This window comes from Cydia pomonella, chromosome 3 (genome assembly GCF_033807575.1).
Source record: "Cydia pomonella isolate Wapato2018A chromosome 3, ilCydPomo1, whole genome shotgun sequence".
In the NCBI taxonomy this organism is placed as follows: Eukaryota; Metazoa; Arthropoda; class Insecta; order Lepidoptera; family Tortricidae; genus Cydia; species Cydia pomonella.
This window is the reverse complement of record NC_084705.1, coordinates 31651494-31664971: the sequence shown is the minus strand read 5'-3', so window position 1 is coordinate 31664971 and position 13478 is coordinate 31651494. Positions and strand designations below refer to the sequence as shown.

The 13478-nt window shown below is 38.7% G+C and overlaps 1 protein-coding gene across 6 annotated transcripts in view; it reads left to right on the top strand.

Moving 5' to 3' along the window:
• The window catches only part of LOC133516567 (protein madd-4), a 651682-nt gene that overhangs the window by 532482 nt on the left and 105722 nt on the right, over window positions 1-13478 (top strand). The gene's annotated exons all lie outside the window — the stretch shown is intronic.

The following is a 13478-nucleotide window of genomic DNA, read 5'->3' as shown; positions in this document are numbered from 1 at the left end:
AAATAAGTGTTCATTTCTTTCAAAATCCGGCAGACCAGAATGGAGATAAAAGTTTGAAGAACCGATAGCCGTTTATCTTATAATCCTATCTTTAGTGCAAGTGTAGGAGTAACGACTCAAAACTAGTCAAAAATCAAAACCGCGAGGATTCATGCATGTCACTAGCATGATTACTTACTAGCACCATTTTTTTTATGATATATGAGGCAAACGGATCACCTGATGGTAAGCAATTACCGCCGCCCATGGAGACCCGCAACACCAGTGGGGTTGTAAGTGCGTTATCGGATTTAAGATGGGAGTACGGTCTTTTATTGATGGTTTGAAGCCAAACCTTCAAACCATCTCACTAACACGGGGTTAACCGGTTAGACCTTGAGTTCCCATGGTTACTTGTACAATTTGACACTAGGTTAACGGTTTAACCGGTTAATCCCGGGTTAGTGGAATGATGAAAGCACTTACTCATACTTATTGTGTCATTACCAAAAAAATTATTATATTTATATATATTTATTACTTGTGTGTGTGATTCATAACTTTAATGTCTTTGAGCCCGGTCCATGTTGTTCATCCAAATGCGAATATAAGTTGTTTATCTTAGTGTAATTTCATAAATTATAAGTGTTCTTACTTATTGCTCATATCTATTTTTTTGGTCTCTCTTTTTTTTTCTAATTGTAACTTTGATATATTTCATATTGTAATATCTTGCGTCACATGTGCTTTTGTATCTAGTGTGTACTGTGTAATTATATATACAGTTTCTATTTGCGAGTTCCTGTAATTGGCTCTGTATTACTATCTAAAAAGTTTATTGTATTTTTTATAGCTATTGGAATTCTTTGTATAAATAAATAAATAAATTGTACTTGTATATATATATAGGGACAGTATCATAATGATGTTGCACAAACGCTCCACAAACGGAACGCGGAGGTCGCAATCAAACTGTTGCAATCGCGGTAATTGGTTGTTAGGGCACTTGCGGACAAACTAACATGACACTTCAAACTATCCGACCTGGTACTTGAGGTCCAGTTTTTGACTTGGGTGTCCTTAAAACATGTCTTACCAAAAGATAGGACAAAGATAAATATCATCTCGCTCGAATCTGCAGCAGCCCAACTGGGGAAGTACCTCAGCCAAAATAACACTGATATTTAGGGAATTTAGTAAGTATGTAGTGTCTGTAAGGAGAAACCCTTGTAAGCTTGTAGGGTTAGCAACGTCGGCCGCGCGCTTGTTTGCCACCGTCGTGGTGTAAAAAAAGATGCACTAAGATAGGATTTACTGGGAGTTGTGGGAACTGGGAAATGTTACTGTTAATCTTCATGAACAAAATAAAAAAAGACGGAAATTAGAAGGGATTTGAAGCAGTACCTTGTGTTTAGTGAAATAATATTACTTGTGTTTCCCACGTTGAACGGGCCCATTGTATCTTCCATAATGTTCTTGGCTTTCTTCTATCTCTCACTCAGAACAAAATATTAGAATATTTTCTATATTGGACCCGGGTACGTCCTTAAACTACGTGCAAAAGAGAGGTATGGGCATTGTGAATATCAACTCGCAGCCGATGTTATTCCAGATCTCGAGCGGAGCCCAACTGGGGAAGTACCTCCACCTTACAGAAAACCGCAGCCAAATAACACTAGACCCTACTTATAGTGTTGCGTTTCTGCCAGTGAGTAAGGTTGCTAGAGCTCAACGAGGGGGGGATGCTAGGGTCGGCAACGCGCATGTAGCTCCTCTGGAGTTGCAGGCGTACATAGGCTACGGAGACTGCTTACCATCAGGCGGGCCGTATGCTTGTTAGCCACCGACGTAAAAAAAAAAACTGTCAAATATAATTAAATGCAGGCACGTTATACCGGCCATGATAGGTTATTGTTAAGTGGTATTCCTTCGATCTAAAACATGACTGAATGACGTTTCGGCGGATGGATTCCGGTAGCAATAACAGAACGCAAATTTGAGGTGTAATGTTGCTATATGAAATAATTCCTAAACAATGAGTGAAAGAGTCGTTCTAATCGCGACAGCAAGGCAGCAACGACAGCATTGACAATTCATATTAACGTTACCCGTTTAGCAAATTTAGTAAATAAACAAATTTAGTAAACAATCATAACAATACATATGAGTAAGTACAATAAAAACATGAGTATATTATGCTCGAAAAAAAAAAACAGAAATGTTGAATTCTCATTTCGAGAAAATAATTGCTTTCAGAAACACACAGGAAATAATACAATTGTTGTTTCTGTTTTCCTCGTTGTGGAATGTTTAATAAGGAGTGTAGTAAAGGTATTTTTTATTAATTTTATCGAAAGTAATTATTATAAACCTCGCGTTAAGCTTAGAAAAGAGATGAGTTCATTGAGTTATCACAGTGAACTCACAACAGCTTTTGGCGCTTAAGTCCTTTATGCCAAGTTCCGCATATTAAAAAAAAAAACAAAAAAACTGGATTGAAAAAAAATCTATTTAATCATAGAATCTGGTCACAAAATTTCACGAGAATCGGTTAATAATTACGACCTGTAGAGGAGAACATCCGGACATACGAAAGCAAAATGCCCGAGTTAACAGAATGAGTGCCAAGCTCCCAAAATCCTATACAAAATGAACCCACCTAGCGGGTTCCCGGTAGCGAAAGTGTTAAAACGGAGATCTTCACTGAGGCTACGGTCAAAAAGTAAGATTACTTACTTACTTAGGTACTTGGTTGGCGTGATGATCCAAAATGAATCCGATACTTTTTCTTCCTCATTTCCTCATTGCTGAGGATTGCGACCACATTTTGTGCGGTCATAAGGTCACTGCACGGTACAGACTGCCGCCAGCCGACCGCTTCATAGCATTTGAGCATTTCATACGTGCCCTACCCTAAGCACGTTTGCTAGGCCTAAAGACATATATTTCTCGACTGCATTGCAGAATCGAATGGCCCGCTCTTGGCATGTTGTGGAGAGCCGGGTGACAATGTTGAGCTACGCCTACGCCTACCTACGCCTTCGGCTCCGGCTCACATTGTAACTTACGCCACTCGCTTTATTGACCCTTCTTGTACAACTGTTGCATAAAATACTATTACAGTACATATGGTGCTACTTTTCCGCACTAGTGCGTAAATTAGCACATTATGTAACTATTTCAAAAATTTAAAGGGTCATATGTACTGTAAAACGTTGTACGATACATGTGCGAATAGGCAATTCGCAACTCGTGTCGATTTAAAACACTCCCTTCGGTCGTGTTTTAATTTATCGCCACTCGTTTCGAATTTCCTATTTCTCGCACTTGTATCGTAATGTACTAATTAAAACCTACCTACTGACTAGCTTTGAAATACCTATTATATATGAAATACGGGCTGCGTATTCCATCCCAGAATTTCATCGCCGTATTTCCACAAACTACTCGAGTCAAGAAGTCCATTTTCAGTGTCCCGCAGTGTACAGAACTAAGAGCAAGTCACTTCAGTCGGGTCCTTGTAGTTTATCAAATAAGTACGCGGTCGGAACTTGAGGGAGACTCACGACCAAATTGTAATGTTTCGTCATTGAAAACCAGTGTATGTGTAACCATCGTCTCTTTTTTTATTTATTTAATAGTATGGATAGATATTTGTCAAGGTCGCTTACAGTATTAGTGAAACTTTTAATTAGGTATTACTATAATTTTACATCTAGCTCCTTCACCCATCGGGCTTTTCATCGGGGAAGTCCAGAGTATCTCCATCGTCTCTTAGACGTTTTAAGAAAATGTAAATATGTAAATCACACTAAACTCGAAATATTGCTGTTTTATACATTACGACTGTCCAGAAGTTAATCATGAGACAGTCATTTTAGGGTTCCGTACCCATAGGATAAAACGGGACCCTAATATTACTAAGACTCCGCTATCCGTCCGTTCTCATAAACCGTGATAGTTTGTCAGTTGAAATTTTCACAGATGATGTATCTCTGTTGCTATAACAACAAATACTAAAAAGTACGGAACCCTCGGTGGGCAAGTCCGATTTACACTTGCCCGGTTTTAGTTTTCTTTTTTTTGGAGTTAGTCTTATAGTAACAGTACTTCTGTATCCGTATAAAAAAGGTAAAAAAGAAAGGTTATTTCATATATCTTGTTTTGATCGTATTACCCCCTGCTGGGGTGTAGGGCTCGAAACATTTTCTTCCACTGGTTCCACTCCTGGGCAGCTTGGGTAACTTCCTCCAATCCCATCCCCATCACACCCAACTTTTGCTCCAAGGAAGGTTTTAGGGCGACCATGTTTCCGTTTTCCGGTCATCTTCCAGGTCAGGGCCACTTTGGATACGTGGGTGTCAGGCTTCCTGAGGATATGCCCAATTACATATAGGTACCTGTAATCCTCTGGTGAAGCCTGGTGTATTCTAGACAACGATGGTCTTTTCTGGTTCAGATTCCTGCTTGCTCATGTCGCTGTCGTTTGTTGGTCTTGCAGACGAATTATACGAAATCACTATACGATTGCAGTGGACTCATGTTTGCGCGTGATTGCGAACGTATCGATGAGCTCGTGATTAAGTCCAAAAATGGCGACTAAAAAAATGGCGGGATCGCCATATATTGCGCAGGTTTGGGAGATGTGAATAACAGAATGATTGGTTTAGAACTGTCCGTATATTTGGCTATGCAAGCGCTTATATAGGTTACAATAAATGAGTATATTACATGAATATAAACTATAAATAATGATTCTAGCTTACCAATACAGCCTAATGTATCTTACATAATTCAGTTCACAAAGTATGGCTATGGGCTATAAAAACTTAATGTACCCTATGTCTTGGTTCCAGTGGAGATGAACTCACAACCTCAACGCTATGCTTCTTGAATAGCCTTGGCTCGGCACACAAACTGCCCGTTCTGAGCAATTTAACGGCGTAATGCCCATTATGAAACGTCCTGGTAATGGGAATTCGATAGGAGCTATTATTGTTTTGACTTGGCTTAATGTCCTATGTTGGCAGAGCGACACAATGAGCGTCGATTCAAGAGGAGCAAAAACAACAGCTTTTGACTGTTTTTAAGTAAAGTTGGATCATACACAGACATTAAAGTAAAAGAAATTGATACCATTGATAAAGGGCAGGTATTTATCTGTCAAGATTTTGTCGCGCCGTGTTGAGGATTTTCAGAGACATTTTGACAACAATGTGGCTACCACCAGTTTGGTACTGACATAAACGCTATCGAGAACGTAATTTTCTTTCTATACATCTCGCTCGCACTTATATGCGAGTACGAGCGCTATTTATTTTTAAGACACTACGTGTAGGGTCTAATGTTATTTGGTTTGCACATTTTTAGGGTTCCGTACCTCGAAAGGAAAAAACGGAACCCTTATAGAATCACTTTGTTGTCCGTCCGTCTGTCTGTCTGTCAAGACCCTTTTTCTTAGGAACGCGTGGAGGTATCAAGCTGGCATTTATATTTAAATACTCAGGTCTGCTGTCCCTTGGAGCTGTGAAAAAATCAAATTTTCTAAGCCAACGCAATTAAAAGATACCGTTGCCGTTTATGCCGCAAATTTTCGCAAATTTTCGGCACTCGCAAGGGAACCCAAAACCTACAGGGTACTTCCTGTGAACTCAAAATCTTGAAATTTGGCACGAAGCAACGTCTTTAAGCAGAAATAAAGGAAAAATTGCGAAAACCGAAAATTTTTAGTTACATCATATAGGGACTGTGCGCGTAGGAGGATCTGCCATCTTGTGGCCTGAATCGGAACCATCATCATGTACATTTACACGTCACGTGCTTTCTTGTGCATAGTAAGTGCTGCCATCTTGTGGGCTACATCGGAACAATAAACATCACATTTACGCCTCGCGCCAAAAATCTGACGGGTCCTGTGCTGCCTCCTACAGTTCACGCACGCTCCCTATAATATTATATAAACAGGTTGTACGGAACCCTCGGTGTGCTTGTCCGACTCGCACTTGGCCGGTTTTTATTACCCATGTGAGCTGTTTGCAGCAACACCATCTCAGGGCCAAAATGACCCAATAGAAGCAGCCTTGACTTAGTTATTAAAAATTAAGTTAGCATCCTCATACTGTCATATTAAGCATCAATTCATAATTCTGAAGTCAAGCGGGGCAAACAAATTTAAAGCAATAGCAGCCAACGAGGTGCAAACTTTGCTTTCAGCGAGTGATTAATAGGCGAAGTGAGGGACATCGACAGTTGAAGCTGTCTGTCACACCGTAGGCCTATGGTTACGTAATGGTTACGTATGGGGGTGTGGTATTTCGGTGGTTCTGTGGGGATCTGCCAAATCCTACACTAGAACAGGTATCGCAGCAAATAAACTGTCGTGTCGCCAAAATGATTTTTAATTTTTAAGATTACAAATATTGTTTGTTGCCTGACAAATTAGTACATTGTGCAACAAGGAGTGTAATTGAAATATTGAAAACGAGTGTGTTATTTCACGACAGCCTCAGGCTCGACAAACTCGAGTCTGCAATATTTTTACCCCCGGAGTATTTCATCACACTTGCAAAGAAGAAACTAAATTTTAAGCGAATTAATTCTTAAATCCGGCGACATTTCAAACATTTATCCACCATATTGTTATTTTTTGGACCGGTTAGGCATCGAAGGCACGGGCCCATCTGGCATACAGCCACGATTGAAAATTGTGTCAAAATATTTTAAACGGCTATTAAATTAAATATTTGAAACAGAAACAAAAATATTAAATTATAAATGTCAGTATTTTAAAAGTAAAACTTATTTAAACCTACATGGTTCGTATGAATTAGTGGCATAAAAAAGGAGTTATAGCTATTTTCCCAATCCATAACTCCCTCGGGAACAATATAGACCTTTGCCCTTCAGTACACCTGCATGAAATAAATTTCTTTGGGAGTAAGTGATTTTATTTTATGGTGATTAAAACAAAATATTACATTGCTAATCCACGAAAAGATAATGTGCTAGTCAATCAGTTAGCACTGATTGACTACATGACCCGTTACACTTACTTGCGTATTTTTACATACAATTAATGTTCCCACCCTCCCACTGTAAAAATAAATACGCAAATAAATATAACAATCCACCACCGAAAGTGTAAAACTCGACACGTGTTCGACGACTGTTCAATCGTCGGACTTCAGACAATCAACATCTCCTGAGGATGCCTCGTAGAGAGGCGAAACACGTGTCGCGTTTTGTACTTTCGGTGGTGGATTGTTATATTTATTTGCGTATTTATTTTTGCAGTGAGAGGATGGGAACATTAATTGCATGTAAAAATACGCAAGTAAGTATAACGGTTAACACTGATTGACTAGCACGTTATCTTTTCGTGGATTAGCAATGTAATATATTTTGTTTTAATTAATATGGATATCCGCAACGTAACGCCTGATTCTATTCATCATTTCAGGGAGGCAATTTCATAAACTGTTCGCGTCGGTGTAACAGACGGCCAGGAACATCCTAAGTTCGAAACTTGTTGTACTCAAAACTACATCCTCATAGTTACACCAACGTTATTTATAAACTTTTATTCCATTTGTCTTTGTTTTTCGCCATTTTGCAGATGCCAAGCAAAATGGCAAAATGTCAATATGTACTTAATCAGTATTGATTTGATTTTACAATTATATTTAGTAAAAAAAAAACCCTTTTTTATACAGTTTACAAAAACACTTAGACTTAGGAAGATAGAATAATTATCACAATATTTTATGCTTAATTCTTCATGGCAATTCAATTTTATTGTAAATGGAGAGAAAATCTACAAACTTCTGAGCAGTCGTATTATTTTCATTATTAATTATAAATTTTATTTATTAACAAAAAAATAGATATATCTGAAAAGAAGTGAATTTATTGAATAATAAAGACTGAACTGTACGTGACTTTAATATTGAATAATAAAAGTTGCCTTTCAATGTGGCAATAAATTGATAACCTGACAAACTCTGTTATTTATCATGCCTATACAAGGTGTTTATTTAATCAGTTGCAATAATTTACGGGCTGAATATACTTATAGGTCATCTCTGCTGAAGCGCGTGCGTGGCAGTAGCAACAGCCTGCTGAGGACATTGTCCGAACGTGCAGATTGCCGCCTCACAAAGTACTGGGTTGAGGTGAATCACGGTGGGTCAAGATGGTTTATTTGGCCCTGCCTTTAAACCATCTTGCCCCGTGCTCCTCTCTACACGCAGGGATGTTATGTATTAGTAAATAGTTATAAGTGTTTGTGTATAAGTGTTTTTTATGTAAGTACTAATATAGGATGTAAGTTGTTTTGATTTACTAAAAAAATACGGATCGGATGGTCTGAAATAAACAAATTTTATTTTATTTATAAGGAGCAACATTTATTATGGAAAATGTCAAGGTCAGAGGGCCAAAATGTATGAAACAGCCATTTTTAGGGTTCTGTAAGCCAAATGGCAAAAAACGGAACCAAAAAATAGAAACAAAAAACCATTAAATTTTTTTTTGGGGGTTTCCCATACTTAGAACTGAAACTGAAACACATTTTTTTTTCCATCAAAGCCATACGTGTGGGGTATCTATGAATAGGTCTTCAAAAATTATATTAAGATTACTAATATCATTTTTTTCTAAAATGAATAGTTTGCGCGAGAGACACTTCCAAAGTGGTGAAATGTGTCCCCCCCCCCCCGGCCCTTCTAAAATAAGAGAATGATTAAACTAAAAAAAATATATGATGTACATTACCATGCAAACTTCAACTGAAATTTGGTTTGAATGAGATCTAGTAAGTAGTTTTTTTTTAATACGTCATAAATGGTACGGGACCCTTCATGGGCGAGTCCGACTCGTACTTGGCCGCTTTTATTTTTTGCGATTTCGGAGTTGGTCCCATAGTAAATTATATGTTACTCAGTGTGACCTATATATTCAGCCCTGAAATTATTGCAGGTGACTAGATAAACACCATGTAGGTATATTATAATAGTTATTTACATTATAAGTGCCGACCGGTCTGGCCTAGTGGGTAGTTACCCTGCCTACGAAGCTGATGGTCCCGGGTTCAAATCCTGATAAGGGCATTTATTCGTGTGATGAGCGTGGATATTTGTTCCTGTGTCATGGGTGTTTTCTATGTATTTAAGTATTTATAAATATTTATATATTATATATATCGTTGTCTAAGTACCCTCAACACAAGCCTCATTGAGCTTACTGTGGGACTTAGTCAATTTGTGTAATAATGTCCTATAATATTTATTTATTTATTTAAGTGCGGAAAGTAGGATGACAAACTAAAACACGATCGAAGGGAGTGTTTTAAATCGACACGATAGGTTGCGAATTACCTATTCGCACGTGTATTGTACAACTTGTACATCACAACGGATACATATTCGAGGACGGATCACACAACTAACTAACTATTGTGGCGCAGTGATTAGGGATTGCAATCCGGTCCGGCGGATCCGGTAATCCGGCCGGATCCGGCACTTTTCAGGAGCTACCGGATCCGGTAAAAATCACCGGATCCGGACCGGATCCGGTAAAATAAAAAAACGCCTAAATACAGCACGCGCTGTGCGTTTCAGATGAGGAACAGGCGACGGATGCGTGGTATGAAGTTGAAAAGAACAAAAAACGAATGAAAACGTTTAAATTTAGTAAGATAAAAATATATTTATTATGACAATGACTAGGAACAGAAGAGGATTTCTTCTTCTTTCATGTTGGTGGCACGATTTGACGATTACATAAATACTGTAATAGAAGGAAAAATTAACGGATGGAGATGCCATGGAAGGCATTTGTAATTTATGCTAAAGAGAAGGTTAATGTCGTGTCATAATGTTGTGATAGGAGATTAAAAGTAAACAAATGAGCATCAGGTTTAAGTCGGCGGTACTCAACCAACTACAGTTGGGCAATCGACTACAGTTGGATCAAGATGTGTGAATGAATATATGATAATATTGATAATCTTTAGTTTTCTCCGATATATGTATATATATATGATGAAATATAGATTCTTTTCTATTCAAATTTAAGAGAGAATCTTTTGTCTTTACAATTTCATCCAATCTTATGCAATTTCCTTCATCTCCTGGTACATGCTACTCTACGTCTAGCCAATTTTTTTATTTGATCTATGTAACTTTTCTTACGGAGTCCCTTTCCGCGATGGTTTTCAATCCTACATTCTATTATTTTTCGCATGAGATCGTCGTGTCGTGTGTTGTTCATTATAATTTGACCAATATACTATTCTATAAATTAAAAAAAAGTTATTTATTATTATTATTATTTTTTAAGTCATACAGTCTACTACTTCCTCGGACAAAAAAATTAGAGCAAGGTAATATTAGAGCGCATTTAATATCATAATTGGCTAAAAGTAAAATATCTTCTTTTGTTACTAGAATCAAAAAGAAGACCAAGAGTGCTCACTCCATACAACGGTTTTGTTACCAAAACACTAATACTATTATTTTCGTAATTTACATCTAGCGTCACGTAGCGGATCTCTCAGTACTGCTACTCGACAATAGAAATCGCGGCAAACAAAAAGTCTAATGCTCAACGATTTTCAGCTAATATTATAACCAGAGTAAGCGTAGGAGTTGCAAATAGAGTTCCGCTAGTACTGAGAGTTCCGCTACTCGATGCTGGATGTCGTCTACGAAAATAATAAGCGTTTTGGTACCAAAACTGATGTATGGAGTGAGCACTCTATGTATTTCTTATTTCTCTATGCTAGAATGGATGTCAACTTTAGAGTCTGTGCGGAAAGAGAAGAGCCGTGGAATGTATGGGGCCCAATACAGACTCTACAATGAATTCAATCAAAGAACAGTTACGAAAACTTGCCCTTTCAAGGAGCTCCAATTCCCACCCCACATCCCATCATCGGGCTTTGGAAACTAATCAAATTTATAATTGTAAACGAAGTTTGAGCACTTGCAAATGGTTAAATATAATAAATTACCGATTTCAAATTTTGTTTTTAAAGTGATATTGACGTTATGACACTTTTTACTACCAAGTTCTATTTTATTGTTAAGAAGTTATTTATTAAATTCAAATTATAGATTTAGGAATACGTATTACGCAAAAAACTAAAAAAATGTGTCATTTAATTAACTTTAATATCCCTACACCAAACCGGATCCGGTCCGGCCGGATCCGGCCGGATTATGTTCAAAATCCGGCCGGATCCGGCCGGATTGAAAATCAATCCGGTTTGCAATCCCTAGCAGTGATCCAAAGAGGGTCTTGGCCCCCAAAACGAGAGAACGCCACCTGTCCCGATCCTGTGCCACTTCCAGCAAGTTATCGGCTTTGAGTTGGCACAGATCCGCCTGTACACTGTCGCTCCAGCGGTATCTGGGCCGACCCACTGGACGGCGACCAGTCGGTCGTCCCAAATAAGCTCTCTTAACACCCCGCTCCTCACCCATCCTCAGTAAATGGCCGTACCAGCGAAGTCTGTGGCATTTTCTTTCGCCGATGATATTGGGTTCGGCCATTAACTCTTCGATCACATCAGATCACACAAACTGAACGGAAATAAAAAAAAAAACAGTTTCGTTTACAATGTCAATACAGAAAAACCATATTGTATATTAAAACAAGGACTCTGGTGTTTAAAAAAACAGACGGTTTAGGACGAGGCAATGAATATTCTAATTGCTTCCGCCTTTATTCCACCTAAATTTGGGAATATAAATTCGGGAGTACGTTTTTTTAAATCTAAAGGAAGTCGCACATGGCTACTTTCTGCAGCGACTCGCCAGCGACATGTAGCCTTCTGTCTCATTTGCAACACGCGATATTAAGAGGAAACGTAGAAATACAAATAATAGTACATTGTGCAACGAGGGGGGTAAGTTTAATTTTGGAGGCGAGGGTGGTAATTTCCGACAGCCGGAGGCTGGAGGGAATTAAAGACCCGAGGTTGCAATATTTTTACCCCCCAGAGTTACACACAATGTTTTTCATCACACTTGCGAAGAATAAACTAAATTTTAAGCGAAATCATTCTTAAATACGGTGACTGTCCAAACATTCGTCCGCCATATTGTCATTCCTTGACAGGTTAGGCATCGAAGGCACAGACCTATTCAATCCTTGCAGATAAGTGATATTACTGTCTGTGATGTTCATAACAATAAATGTTTTTTGTTTTAGGTACCTACCATAAGTCCTTTTACCAAACCAAAATTTATCATACACCGAACATGCTTATCGTGCGTGGTACGTCTTAAAACGTCGTCATTGGCAAAATCCCTCCTGCCAAAACACAAGAGGGGAAAGCCAGGAAAAAAAAAGGGATATTACTGATACTTTTTCGACGGTGGAGACGAATTCATTTACATTATATTTTATGAAATCCTCCTTTCCTTCACCAATGTAGCTTCCCAGGAAGCGAGATCCGGTGACAATAGTTAGATTAGTACCCTTGAAGATGAAGCGCTGGTGGCCTAGCGGTAAGAGCGTGCGACTTGCAATCCGGAGGTCGCGGGTTCAAACCCCGGCTCGTACCAATGAGTTTTTCGGAATTTATGTACGAAATATCATTTGATATTTACCAGTCGCTTTTCGGTGAAGGAAAACATCGTGAGGAAACCGGACTAATCCCAACAAGGCCTAGTTTATCCTCTGGGTTGGAAGGTCAGATGGCAGTCGCTTTCGTAAAAACTAGTGCCTACGCCACATCTTGGGATTAGTTGTCAAGCGGACCCCAGGCTCCCATGAGCCGTGGCAAAATGCCGGGACAACGCGAGGAAGAAGAAGTACCCTTGAAGATCTGATGAGCTATTTGTTTGTCAGTTTCGGATACTATGAGCAATGTCTTTTTGGCTTGCGGAAAGTAGCATAGGATGGTCCTGTCATATTTATATTGTTCCACCAATTTCGTAGATTTTTTTAACTACCCTGTGCTGAGGAATCGTCTGCATACCAAGATTGTATGGTGTTTTTATCTTTCATTTTGTTCATGATGGACAGAGTACCAAGGGCATGCAGGGGCATGGGCAGTGGGTCTCCTTTAGTTACCCCTTCTTTGCTGTATAGTCTCATGTCGGAATCGCGAATAATCAGTTCCGCGTGACCATTCTATGTATTATTGTTGTTTAATTAATGCTTGTAATTTGTACGATTTGTCAAAAGTGTTTATTACTAAGCCTATTTGAATAAAATATTTTTATAGTTGAAGTGCCTGTGTTACTATGCAGGCTCAGATCGTCAGACTACGGTGTTGCGTTGAACTGCATCGCGTCTGAATCGATGTTGAACCGTGGCTGTATCGATGCTGTATCTCAACAGTAGCGATGCTTTATCGCGATAGTATTAACGATGCCAAATTGTGTTTATTTGTGTGAGGATATATGAGCATTGACAGCATCGCGACTGTATCGCAGCTTTTTTGCGACGACATCGCTGCAAAAAGTCGCCGTGTTCGACTTTCGTGTTTG